We start from the raw sequence: 13,831 nt of genomic DNA on the forward strand, positions 1-13,831 counted from the left end.
GAGTTGTTTACCCGAGGGTGGCGGAGGGCCTTACCATTTCATAGCTGGAGGGGTGTTTTGTTGAAAGAATCATTGAACAATAATTATTTTTGCATTTATTTTACTTTTTACCCAAAGTGGTGATGTTTTTTCACCGAAAAGGTATTTAAGAATGGGAATCAAAGTGTGTTGAATCGGTTTTCAATTAGTAGTTTAAACCCACCGAGGCCTGGTTATTGATAATTTACCTCGACTACGTCTCGGTAAAGTTAAATCAAGAACCAGGCCGCCTCGTTGGGATTAAACCACTAGTTGAAAACCTCTTCACCACATATTGATTTCCTTATTCAAAAATCTTGGGTGATGCATGTACGTCACACAGCACGTGTTATTCTGTTTTGCAAGATTTATATTTAATGCTTCGTCTATCATCGTCATATTAGGCATTGCTTAACCGCGTTTAACTATCGAGTCACTGTATCGAATAAAATTGGTAAAACCTCTCATTATTAACGTAACACTTAATATTCTAAATTTGTGAAATTGTGAAGTATACGAGGATACCATTTTTACAAATTGGTTGGTACACGATTTTTATTTTTTATTTTATTTATTTATTTATTTATTATTTTTTTTTTTTTGGGGGGGGTTTAAAATTGTCCTTCCAACGGAAACAACAGTTTTTGTTTGCGGTTATAATTTTTGGTAAAGTGTTACAAATCAATCAACTTGCCGTAGTTTCATGCTGCATGTCTTGAGAGAGTATTCGTCTCCCTTCCAGCTTTTCCATTGTACTCCTTGTAATCTTTGAAAATCTCCATCCTGGTAGTAATGACCATTGAGATGAGCCCTGAAACAATTTTTAAACCACCAGGCACCTTCCCTAATCTCCGCACAATTATTATTGTCCTTGGCATCGTTGTCCAGGTCCTTTGTAGTGAAGGGTCGTCCATTATGATTTGTCATTGAATCACCAGCTGTACTCCGATTATCGTATGAACCAACATGGAGAGTGTACTTATCACCTGTAACAGCAAACTCACCATAAGAAGACCAAGATGTGTTAGACTGCCAATCTTCCATATCTACTCTGAGCTCCCATAGACCTGACCCAGTAAGGTCACGCAGGATATCATTCCCCAGCCAGAGCTCATTATGTAGATTACCAAACCCGGATTGGTATTCAGTCCAGTTACGGTAAAAGTCAACAGAGCCGTCTTGTCTCCTCTGGAACACCATCCAGCCTCCTCCATCGGTCTCCATGTCGCAGTAAACCTGTAACCCATCAGTCAGACTTGTCGAGTCGATTGTGTATATGCCATTTTCACGGTAACCAGCTTGATACATCATCAGACAATCGATGTAACTTTTATTGCAGGGCGTTGCAAATGAAGAGCTGTTTACATTATCACCATAGTATACACTTCCTCGCATCTTGACAAAGTCATCTGGGTTGTGAGCTCTGCTGGCATTATTCAACACACAAATACGCTTTGTGATGTGATAGTTGAATGAGCCACAGTTTGGGTTCATAGAGCAGTCTCGCCCACATATCACGGGTGAAGATACAGTTTTCAAGTGAATCACATGATTCAGTAAGGCTCGGTTTTCAGCCAAGTAAAACGTTTCGATGAATCGTTGCTGCTTTGCACTCAGACAGGTTTGTACCCCTAGTACAAGGCAGCAGATTGTAATGACAGTTTTCATGATTAACATTTGTTAATGACAGCAATCTGAATTGTTTAAAGAACTTATTTCACAAATTCTTTGGTGGCAATTGTGTCCAAGCACTGAGAGTGTGTCTTTGACGAACAGTTTCTGATACAGTGACTAGATCTTTAGTCGCAGACCAATTTATGCATATACGCACTGCCTCTTGACGTCAATGAGATCACAGCTAATAGGTTGTAACAAAACAGCGATAGTAATAAGCTTTAAGATTAACGACACAATTATCATTGGCGGGTTTGGTGCACTATACTTTTCTCGCCCATGATAATTAAGTCAGGAATGCAATTACCATTAAGAAGGTAATTGTGCCTATACAATAACTTTGGCAGTAATGTTCGTACAAAATCCTCTTTGTTTTGTAGTCCATTACCATGACTAGCCAGTGTATTCACTATCCTTAACCTTCAAATTGAGATGCCCGCGTGGACCACACGATCAATATTTAACAACTTGATACTTTACAGGTAAGGTTTCGGTAATTGAGGACCTTTCTGAAAATCCAATTAAAGTCTTACATAGATTAACGTGCACAGGTTGTTTTTGCCAAGCAGCAGATTAAGCACGCCCTTGAGAATCAATTTATGACTCAGTCTCATCATCATTATCCATCATATAATTGCTGTCATCAATATTCATATATTATTTTGCAAAGCTTTACTTTTTGAGATAAAACAATTATCAATTCTCGAAATAGAGAACAACGGATTTATTTTAAAGACAGTGGACACTATTGGTAATTGTCAAAGACCAGTATTCTTACTTGTTGTATATCATCATATGCATAAAATAACAAACCTGTAAAAATTTGAGCTCAATCGGTCATCGAAGTTGCGAGATAATAATGAAAAAAAAAAAAAACACCCATGTCACACGAAGTTGTGTGCGTTCTGATGCTTGATTTCGAGACCTCAAATTGTAAACTTGATGTCTCGAAATCAAATTCGTGGAAAATAACGTCTTTCTCTAAAACTATGGCACTTCAGAGGAAGCCGTTTCTCACAATGTTTTATACTATCAACCTCTCCCTATTACTCGTTACCAAGTGAGGTTTTATGCTAATAATTATTTTGAGTAATTACCAATAGTGTACACTGCCTTTAAACACATGTCATGACACGGCGAAACGTGCGGACACAAGGTTGGGTTTTCCCGTTGTTTTCACTCGACTCCGATGACCGATTGAGTTTTAATGTTCACAGGTTTGTTATTTTATATATAAGTTGTGAAGCACGAAGTGTGGCCCTTTTGACACTCGGTTTTCCGATGTTTTGCGATTGCTTTAAATCCTAGTTTCGATCGTTCGTGCTTTCAAACGCGTTGTTTTAACACTTGGTTTATCTCAACATAGTATACACATAATAACATTGCTGTGGAAATTGGAACTCATTTGGTCGTCGAAGTTGCGATATTAGAATGGGGAACAAAAAACATACTTGTCACACGAAGTTTTGTGCTTTCAGATGCTTGATTTCGGGACATCAACATCTAATTCTGAGGTCTCGAGATTCAAATAATTTAGTGAAAATGAAGTTTTTTTCCTCGAAAACTGCGTTATTTCAGAGGGAGCCGTTTCTCACAATGTTTTATACCATCAACGGCTCCTCGTTACTCGTTATCAAGTAAGGTTTGATGCTAACAATTATTTCGAGTAATTACCAGTAGTGTCCATTGATTTAAAATTTTCATGTAACGCTTCCGTATGAGATTGTGTAAAGACTGTCACAGATACTAGCATTAAACAAAACAGTTTTCTAGTGTATGCCTTAAACATAATCTTTGCGGCGAACGTGTGCGCGTGCAAAATAAGACCAGACAATTTTGTTTTCGCATAAGTAACGGACAGTATCAACAGTAATTTTTATATCTCGGTAACAAACTGTGAAGTTTGATTGGTCGAGAACCAATCATGTGACGCGCAACAACAAATTTATGTTACGTGGCTCGGGGGTCGTTTTTTTTTCTTCCTAGGACGGACGTGGGCAATTAAAGCCATTGGACCCTTTCGGTTCAGAAAAAAAAAAAAGTTCACAGATTTACAAATAACTTACAGGGTTTACAGAAGGCAATGGTGAAAGTCTTCTCTTGAAATATTATTCCATGAAATGCTTTACTTTTTTTGAAAACAGCAAAACAATATAAATTCTCGTTAACGAGAAGTACGGATTTATTTTAAACACATGTCATGACACGGCGAAACGCGCGGAAACAAGGGTGGGTTTTTCCGTTGTTTTCTCCCGACTCCGATGACCGATTGAGCCTAAATTTTCACAGGTTTGTTATTTGATACAGAAGTTGTGGTACACAAAGTGTGGGCCTTGGATAACACTGTTTACCGAAAGGGTCCAATGGCTTTAACATAAATGGGCGTGTTTTTGCCCGAATAACACTCTTGCGCACGCACGAGCTATAGAGATAACCGCAAGGGACCTTGGGCCACTGGTGGTGGTATGTGGAATGAAAATAGTTGTGGTAAATAAATGGGGACCACACAACCTGCCTTTCTTCTACTATCGCTTCACACAATGGTGTACAGGTTGTGATGAACCAGTCTACCTCCTATGTTTCTTCCTCCATGGTCTAATCATGGAGATATACTATCCATGGTTTATTTTTAAACTGGGCACATTTGGTAATTAATGTCGAACCGGTATTTTCACTTGATTTGGTAATTATTGTCGAAGACCAGTATTTTCACTTGATGTATCCCAACATAAGATAAGAAACCTCTGGAAAAAACAACATTATTTTTGTTTCATATTTTTGTGTCCTCCAGATGCATACACTCTAAAAAAAGAAGTGTAAAAACTTGCTGAGTAAATGTGCTGGGTACGAAAGTTGGGTAACTTCTTACGCAATGTTGGGCTATGTGGCTTTTTGGCCAGTACTCTCGAGAAGGTAACTTGTACCTTTTTAAGTCGCATACAAAAATTCGCCAGTGAAAGCAACTTATGGGTACAAAAACACATTTTCCTCGCAACAGGGTCAAGTTTACCTTGCGACGTACTAAAAAAAGCAGGACATGCTCATTTTTGTGGTAAAATGTTGCACGTAATTGGGTAAACTGCTCCTCGTGGAAACCATTTTACCCATAATGCAACGTGCACATTACACACGGACGTATACAAGTCGCAGGCACAAGTCACAATCAAAGGTGGATGGGGTGGACATAGTTCTGATGTTGCATGCGGTCGTTGATGTTCTGATGTTCATTTAACCACAGTTGAGAGAATTTTGGCATTATGTTTGAGGTACAACAGTCTGTTGAAGTGAGAAATGCATCACCAGGAAATACGTAGATAGCAGCTTCAATTTCGTCAATAACAGGTTTGGCAAAACCAAACGGCTCTTTTGAGAGCCAACAACACCGCTTCTAAAAAGAGATTGTTACTTATAGTCTGCTCGCTAAAATTTTGTTTTCGTTTTCACCCCCTGAATGTACACAAACACTCCGGTCGTTTTATGCAAGGTGGTTATAGGGTTGTGATCACCATATATTAATCGGATATTATACTGTCCAGTCCAATTCAATGTATATATGTCTTTTTTAATTTTTTAGTAGTGTCCGTTTTGCTGCCAAAATGCACTACTTCTTTTTTACTCAACACTTGGGGTTATGGTGCTCAACTACTGAGTAAATGGGTAGTCGGTTGTTGGGTACATTTAGACACAACAAAGTTGGGTTAGAAATTTGACGCATAGTTGGGTAGCCGTTTTACACAGAAATTGAGTAAATTACGACGCAACCCCTGTTGCGTACCGCTTTACACTCCAAACGACCATGTTCCCTTTTGAACACCACAAAGAGTAAAATTTTACGCAACATTGGGTATTTTTTTCTTAGAGTGTAAGTGATGTTTGTAATGCAGTGTACTATTAAATTTCATCAAAAAACATTAGGGACCACAGCCGTTCATCATGACCGTCAGTCTATTTTCATAATTGCCCTCCCTCCCCCTCCCAACCATATCCAAACATATTTTATCGGGCAATCAAGACTTGGCAATGAAAGCAAGCGCGACGTATTTTATGGACAAAAGGTATAGTTGTACAAAATACGCAGTTTTACATGGTACATGGTACTAAATGTACATGTACATTGTACATGTAACGTGTACGTGTGTGTGTGTGTGTGTATGTGTACATGTTTGTAAGTGTATTAATTTTCCACAACTATTATTATGTCGAAGTACGCATGTGCATGGACAAATGTATAGTTAACTACGCCCATTTATGTTAATTGCCCGCGTTCGTACTAAGGAAAAAAAAAAAAACGCACACCGGTGTACATCACCTTGATCGTTCCCGGCGTTGGTCGATTTCCAGCGCTGTGTACGAAACAACCGCGGGTTCGAGGGAATTGTTTCTTGTTCGTCTGCTTATAACACAATGAATAGTCGGTCGTAACAATATTTGAATATGACAACAGACCTTCGAGAAGAGGAATAACAATTATACAAAGGTATAACAAAACAATTGTTGCACGCTGTGACTGGGGTCCATGGGTTTTGTACACCCTCGAGGGTAAATGGCACCCTCGGCTTCGGCTTCGTACATGTGGTAGTGTGTAATGTGTCGTGACTGTGTTCAGACGATCCAACCGTGTAGCTTAACTTACTGTACACCTAAATGAGACTGACTGGTTGTTGGAAGCAATAGTAGGCATGGACCAAAGCAATTTAATTTCCATGGTTACTATTTTCCCTGAGTGAGACTTAATGAGATTTTGATCAATAGAGACGCCTTGGGAGTGAAGTAATTGTTTCATCGATTCTTTGGTGTAATATAAGTTAAGAAGACTGAAGGTCCGCACCAATCGTCGCGCCCTTTCCATAGCGAGCTCAAGTAATTAGAAAATAATGACTTAAATTTCACCGACGGCCCTCTACCAAGAACGAGCGCTTAACTCACATGCAATGCCTACGCGTAAAGTATTACACTGTTAAGTATTTACTGTGTGGTCCGCACGAGCAACCTGAAGGTCTGGTAATTTTAATGACGAATACTCACTCCCCCTAAGTATAGCTCCAATCGATAGCCCTAACTCTGCAAACGTGACTGCCTACAAATTACAGCACTTTTGGTCAGACAGTTGGTTGCAGTGGTGATCTTGACCAACAAGAGCACATCAAAGCTAAATCCAGGACAATTGATTGTGTCGTATCTTCGGGCCTAAACGTCAGTTTGGCCGAGCAGACATGGTGACGCATTGAGTGGAGTGTACTGCCTTTACAATTGTCTGCCACCACGCGAAGGAGTTCATTTGATTGGCTAAATTTTGAGAAAGACTTACAACCAGTGGGATTTACTACTGAAAAATTGATACATCCACTAGAAACGATCAACATGGATGTCATCATTCCAACCTTGATTTTGACTCTGGTTGTACAAACCTGCCAGTTTGCAAACCAAAAACGGTTCATCGAAATGTTCTACATGGCTGAAAATAGAGCCTTACTGAACCACACGTTTCAGTGGAAGACTGTATCTTCTCCTATGATATGCGGTCGAGACTGCTCCATGGATTCACAGTGCATGTCGTTCAACTACCACGTATGTACACAGGTGTGTGTTTTAAATAATGCCAGCAGAGCTGACAGCCAAGATGACTTTGTTGAGTTGCAAGGAAGTTTGTACTATGATGACAATGTGAACAACACTTCGTTTTCAGCACCCAGCCGTGAAAGTTATGGCAGTTGTATGGAGATGTATCAAGCTGGTTACCTTGACAGTGGCATATACACAATATACCCTACAAGTCTGACTGATAGGTTACATGTCTACTGTGATATGGAAACAGATGGAGGAGGCTGGATCGTGTTCCAGAGGAGACAGAATGGGTCTGTTGATTTTTACCGTAACTGGACTGAATACCAAACTGGTTTTGGTGATCTACATAATGAGTTCTGGTTGGGGAATGATATCCTGCGTGACCTCACTGCGTCAGGAAAATGGGAGCTCAGAGTAGATATCGAAGATTGGCAGTCAAATTCAGCTTGGGCTTCTTATGGTGAGTTTGCTGTGACAGGTGAAAAATACACTCTCCTGGTTGGCTCATACGACGCTAACAGCTCAGCTGGTGATTCAATGGCATATCATAATGGACGACCCTTTACAACAAAAGACCAGGACAACGATATTAATAAGGCTAATTGTGCAGAGGTAAGGGAAGGTGCCTGGTGGTTTAGAACCTGCTTTGATGCACATCTCAATGCTAAATACTACCCTGATGGTTTTTTCCCGAGATATTATGGAATACAATGGAAAAGCTGGAAGGGAGATAGATATTCCCTCAAGAAATGCAACATGAAACTACGGCAAGTACAGTGATTTCCCAATCTGTACCAACAATTAAAACTCCGAGTAAATAACTATTAAAAGAGAAAACAAATATATAATGAACTTAAAGTATGACACAGTAAAGTTAGTTTTCATTCGGTCATTATACATTATCATTTGTTTGCACTGCAATTGTCATTGTCATGTACTCGTAAGATGTTTGTAGCCTTAGTTAAAACATACTGTAACGTACTGCCAGGGTCCTTGTTTGCTCTGTAGCCAAACGCAGACAGAAAACAAACGAACTCAAATTCCGTTCAATATGAAACACAATGATTTATTTAATACTTCGAGAAGGACAACTTATTCCATGCTCACTCACTGAACTCAACATTTGGTCTGTCTACACATCTTAATCATACACAATACGTTATATAGAAAAGGCGCCAAAACAACGCATCCGGTCCGCGCACCTGGATAATCTCTTATAATTATGTGTTACAATGTTATACATCATCGATAGTTCGTCCAATCACAGAACAGTTCACCAAAAGTTCAAGCCAGCTGCCGTGGGAGCGTTGTCCTCCAAGATCCGGCAGGGCCACTCCAACGCACCGGCGGAGCGCACAGTTTCAGTTCGTTACAATACACAAACTAACAGTATTAGACTGACATGAACTAACAATGGCATAATTACTATTTTGACACAAATAAAAAGACATTAACTGGTAAATACTTTGTTAAACGAGACAGCGATGTTTCATTTTAAGTGAATATCCCGAAAGGTCAATATTGCACAAATCACAGTTAAACCCTGATCAAGGAAGACAGTGGAAAAGCTGAAAGGGAGCTGGGAATTCCCTCAAGAAATGCAGCATGAAACTATGGCAAGTAATTTCCTACTCTTTGTAAAGAACTTGAACCTCAAATAAGTTTGTTTAAAAAAATTAAGATGTTACACAGATTTAAATAAATTAAGTCGTAGTGTTGACAAAAGATACAGTGGCATTTCAGTTTAAGTGTACTTGAAATGTTTCCACAATGTCAATATTGCAAACAATGGGAGACTTTAAGGCGCAAGGTGGCAGAAGACTTACCAGGTAAATTGCCATTTTTTACGTAGTTCTGAGCAGGCACACATTCCTAACAGTACGTTAGATTTCCTATACAATGTGGCTTTACCAAAACTATAAACGTGAAAAGTGATCGTTTAGATTATACACAAATATTTTTTAAATTTCATGTTGTGTTTCCTGTGACGAATACAAAATAGTATACTTTAACACTAATTGTTTTTGTAACTAAATGATGTATGTGAAAATATTGCTAAAGTCAATACTTAACAGTAACAATAGTAGTAATAATTGCTGTTGTAGTGGTTTTGTGAAAGCTTGGAAAATGTCTTGCTTAGTTGTGGTGATAGACTATGTGACCTCTGACCTTTGCGTTTTGGCAGCCAGCTAGAAAGTACCACAACTACGTGTCTTTATGTTTAGCAAAACATGACTTGGACAGTGTTTTGTCAACAGAGGGCGGTTTGAATGTAAACATAAGTCACAGTCATTGTCTAGTGAACGGGAGATTAGGCAAGACGAACATGATGAGCTGGGTTTTTTTTTCAGGTAACAACATCAAATAAATTACTATTTCATTCGTTTCATTTGCTGTAGATTAATATAAAAAAAATGGATTTTGAAAAGTGTTCGCAAAATGAAAAAAATATGAGCTTGTTTGTAAGGTAACATCAAAAAATTAATCTCTATATTATTGCAATTGCGCCTAAAATCCATATTTGTTTGAATTGTTTGATTTTTAAAAATATTGGGCAAGACTAAAATGATAGACAGGTTTTTCAGGTAACAACATACAATTAATCTGTTTTATGTTTCAATTGCTCTGGATTGATAGTTGTTTGAAATGTTTGGAATTTAGCAAGACGGGAATGATGTGAAAATTAAATCAGTCTCAAATTTTTACTTCAAATCTTAAGATTAATAAAGTTTTTTTTTAAATGTTTGGATTTTATTATGATTAGGCAAGACGAAAATTATGACCTGTTTTTTTCGGAAAACATCAATAATATTAACTCATTAGCTTTAGAATAATAATGGTTTGAAATGTTTGTACTTAGGCAAAAAGATTAGGCAATGCGAAAATGATGAGCTGGTTTCTTAGGTAACAAAACAAAATAAATCTCTAAATAGTTTTTCAATTGCTGTAGATTAATAATGGTAAAAATGTTTGTACTCTAAAAAGATTAGGCAATGCGAAAAAGATGTGCTTGTTACTCAGGAAACAGCATTATTATTATTATTTCAATTGCTGTAGATTAGTGATTGTTTGAAAGGTCTTAATGTATAATTGTTTGAAATAATTAGTTTTTATAAAGAAATATTTATTTATTATTAATACACAGTGGAAATAAAAAGTCCCGACTTCAAATATACAAAACTTTCAAGTTTTGATTTGCTGTAATTCATTGATTGTCAATAGTACCTGTGATATAAAAATTAGATATTATGAATTGGTGATATTGGTTGTTTTTGTGTTGTATACACTACTGTTAACTAAATTTTAACTTCTAATTATTCCAAGCTGACAATAGTTGTGAATGATTAGTATCATAACATTTGACATTATGCCAATAAGCATAGTCAATTTATCAAATTCTTATTGATGATTCTGAATGACTAAAATGATCAATAGTTAATATACTGACTTTTATTTCATATATTATTTATATTTGTGGCTTCCTTTGAACTATTCTCACACAAGTCCAATGTCATGCAACGCCGGACTGTTCGACCCCTAAGAAACTCGTTTGGACAGTGAATCACAAGTTTCCGACTGTAAGAACACTATTGGTAATTGTCAAAGACTAGCCTTCACAGTTGGTGTATCTCAACATAAGCATTAAATAACAAACCTGTGAAAATTTTAGCTCAATCGGTCATCGAACTTGCGAGATAATAATGGAAGAAAAACACCCTTGTCACACGATGTTGTGTGCGTTTAGATGGTTGATTTCGAGACCTCAGGTTCTAAATATGAGGTCTCGAAATCAAATTCGTGGAAATTACGTCTTTCTCTAAAACTATGGCACTTCACAGAGAGCCGTTTCTCACAGTGTTTTATACCATCAACCTCTCCCCATTACTCGTCACCAAGTACGGTTTTGTGCTAATCATTGTTTTGAGTAATTACCAATAGTGTCCACTGCCTTTAACTGTGGTAAATTTAATCTATGGAAATAACTTCGTATAAATGAGATCATACTTAGGCATAACACACATTTGTATGTTGGAGAAACCCGACCTACCCTAAAAATACGGCCGACCCTGAGTATTTTAATTATGTGTTAAATGGAATAAATTTAATGATTACAATTTATTACATACATAAAAACAAAATAAAGGTCATAAAGCACACTATTAAATAGCAAATTTTGCTGTGTGTATCCTTGTTGTATGTTGTGGTCGTGTATACTACCAGCGTAAACAATTAGAAAACATGTCATTTTCGTTGCTGGAAAGGAAAAAAAAAAGATTATTATTATTATTATTTTTTATTTATTTTTATTTTTTTTTTGGGGGTGGGCATTACGCCAATATGACATAATTTTGTTATGCCTTATCAAGGAAGCCATATCTGAATTGTTCAGCTCTAGTGTTTCAAAGCTTAGCATTAGTAATCCTAGGCAGATGTTAAGTGCAAGCAAGGTGTTACTCTACCTGGTTCCTCAACTGTATAAATTGCTAACAAAATAAACAAACAATTTACGTCCATTGCAGTTGATATTCCTACCCTAGACCTCGATAATTTACTTGCTAACTTACCGTCTGCATCATCGGTCACCGCTGTATCACCTCAAATGTTTTTTTAACAAGCTAAAAAAGGTCAAGTTCGGTAAATTTGGAGGGCCAGACTGCCTTCCACCACGCATAATTAAAGAGGTTGCCTATGAGGTATGTCTTTCTTTAGCCACGATTTTTAATTGTTCTCTTTGTGAAGGTGTAGTTCCTGATGAAAAAGGCTTTTTGTTGAACCGGTCCCAAAAAACCGAGGTGTTTGAAGTTTGGTGTATAATGAATCCTTAGTGCAGACAGTCTTTCATTGACAAAGGATCCTCTACATCCCACTGTTTGTTCAAACTCCTGGACGATAAACGAGCCTTGTTGATGTAAGGCGGACGTGATAGAAGTGTACCAAACCTTATAGTGTAGTAGCATTGTGTCCGCCATAGCTCATAAATGCTTATTGTTTTCTTGACAAACTAACGAATTATGCTGTGTTGATAGCCATCGATTTTAGTAAAGGGGTCGATAGAGTTTACCACAATTTATTATAGTTAATAATAACTTGGTTAAGCTTGTATTTGGAACCAAATTTAATTCCTTCATTTTTTTATCAGATCGTCTTCAGGCTGTTAGATATAAGGGTGGTACTTCTGAAAAAAAAAAACGAAAGTATTAAAATGAAAAATAAACTGTTTGGAAAAGAAGGGTGAAATCATACATGTAGCCTGCAGAGAAATGTTGGTGAATAGGGAGGAGAGTGTAGGCACGCAGACAGTTCTGATTGATATTTTCCCAGGACATGGGTGCATCAAACAACTTGTTTGTAAAGGCCTTAAGACAAGCAGAAAAAGTAAAACCGGTACATACGGTGTAAAATAAAGAGCACTTTTATGGGACAGGCTATTCTGAAACCTGTGCCTCCCTAGTTGTTGCCACCCTTTTGTTGCCTCCCCGTTGTTGCCTCCCTATTGTTGTTGCCCCCGGCTGTTGTTGCCTCCTCGTTGTTACCTCTCCAGCTGGTACCTTTTTAGGTGTTGCCCACTGTTCCTCCCAACATGTGTCCCACTTGTTGATGCCTCATTTAACTTCCTTAGAGCACCGCTGTTCAGAGCTCTACATCGAGTGCCAAATAGTTTTGCGCATGCGCGAGATTTTCAGAAAGTCCAACATTAGATAAATTATTCACAGCAGTGACCCCATCGCTGTTTTGTGCATGTTTCTATGACTTTAACGATGAGTTTTATTGGCGTTTGTGAGTAAAATTGAATTTCCCTGATATTAAAACAATGTTTGTTGTAGAGGAAAATTATTATTCTATCAAATTATTCCGTTTATATAGCAGCAAACCCTCTGGATTAATTAAAATCAGTGGGATTCCACCAACGTTTTTCTGACGCGGCCCACATGTTTCACATACAAACTAAACAAACGCATACAATGCACAATGTTTATTACAGTTTGCACACGTCACAAAAAGCGCAATTGCCCAATGCTTGTGTACATTACTCTTGATAAAAATGCTTCACCAGAGCGTCGTCATGTGTTACAAAAATAAACAGGGAATTGTTTTCAAAGGGTTTGCTCTCTCAATTTTGAGTGGAAAACATTAGTTGTTATATATTTCTTACGTGTGAGGTCTATTTCTCAACAAGAAAATTCACATTACGTAGATTTTGAAGGATCAATTCGACTCAAAATCCGACCATCGCAACTAACTTCATTGCATATTCATGTTTAGTTTTCCATCTTGGCTTTTAATTGGTCAAAATTCGCGATGACCCCAGATCGTTTTCAACGGTTGAAAGGCTATGTTTTGTTTACGATTTTGACTCAAGAGAGCGCTCGTCAACAACTTCGCACATGCGCAAAACTAACTGCCAGCGAGTAAGCAGCGGTGAGAGCACTGTTAACTATACTGTCGTTGTGTGGTTATCTTCTTCACAAGAATTGTATCCATGTAGAGCACCATCCACCTTACACTTTCCCACTGAGAATAAAAGGTATTTACCAGCATAGGTCCTCTCTGCCGTCAATGGTTATTATGCTAT

General features: G+C 37.8%; 2 pseudogenes; one reads left to right on the top strand and one right to left on the bottom strand.

Moving 5' to 3' along the window:
* Positions 1-699: 699 nt before the first annotated feature.
* LOC139942681 (microfibril-associated glycoprotein 4 pseudogene) lies at positions 700-1,686 on the bottom strand (annotated as a pseudogene).
* A 5,367-nt stretch (positions 1,687-7,053) lies between these two features.
* On the top strand, positions 7,054-8,037 carry LOC139942682 (microfibril-associated glycoprotein 4 pseudogene; annotated as a pseudogene).
* The last annotated feature ends 5,794 nt before the right edge of the window (positions 8,038-13,831 follow it).

This window comes from Asterias amurensis, chromosome 10, assembly GCF_032118995.1.
Source record: "Asterias amurensis chromosome 10, ASM3211899v1".
Taxonomy (NCBI): Eukaryota; Metazoa; Echinodermata; class Asteroidea; order Forcipulatida; family Asteriidae; genus Asterias; species Asterias amurensis.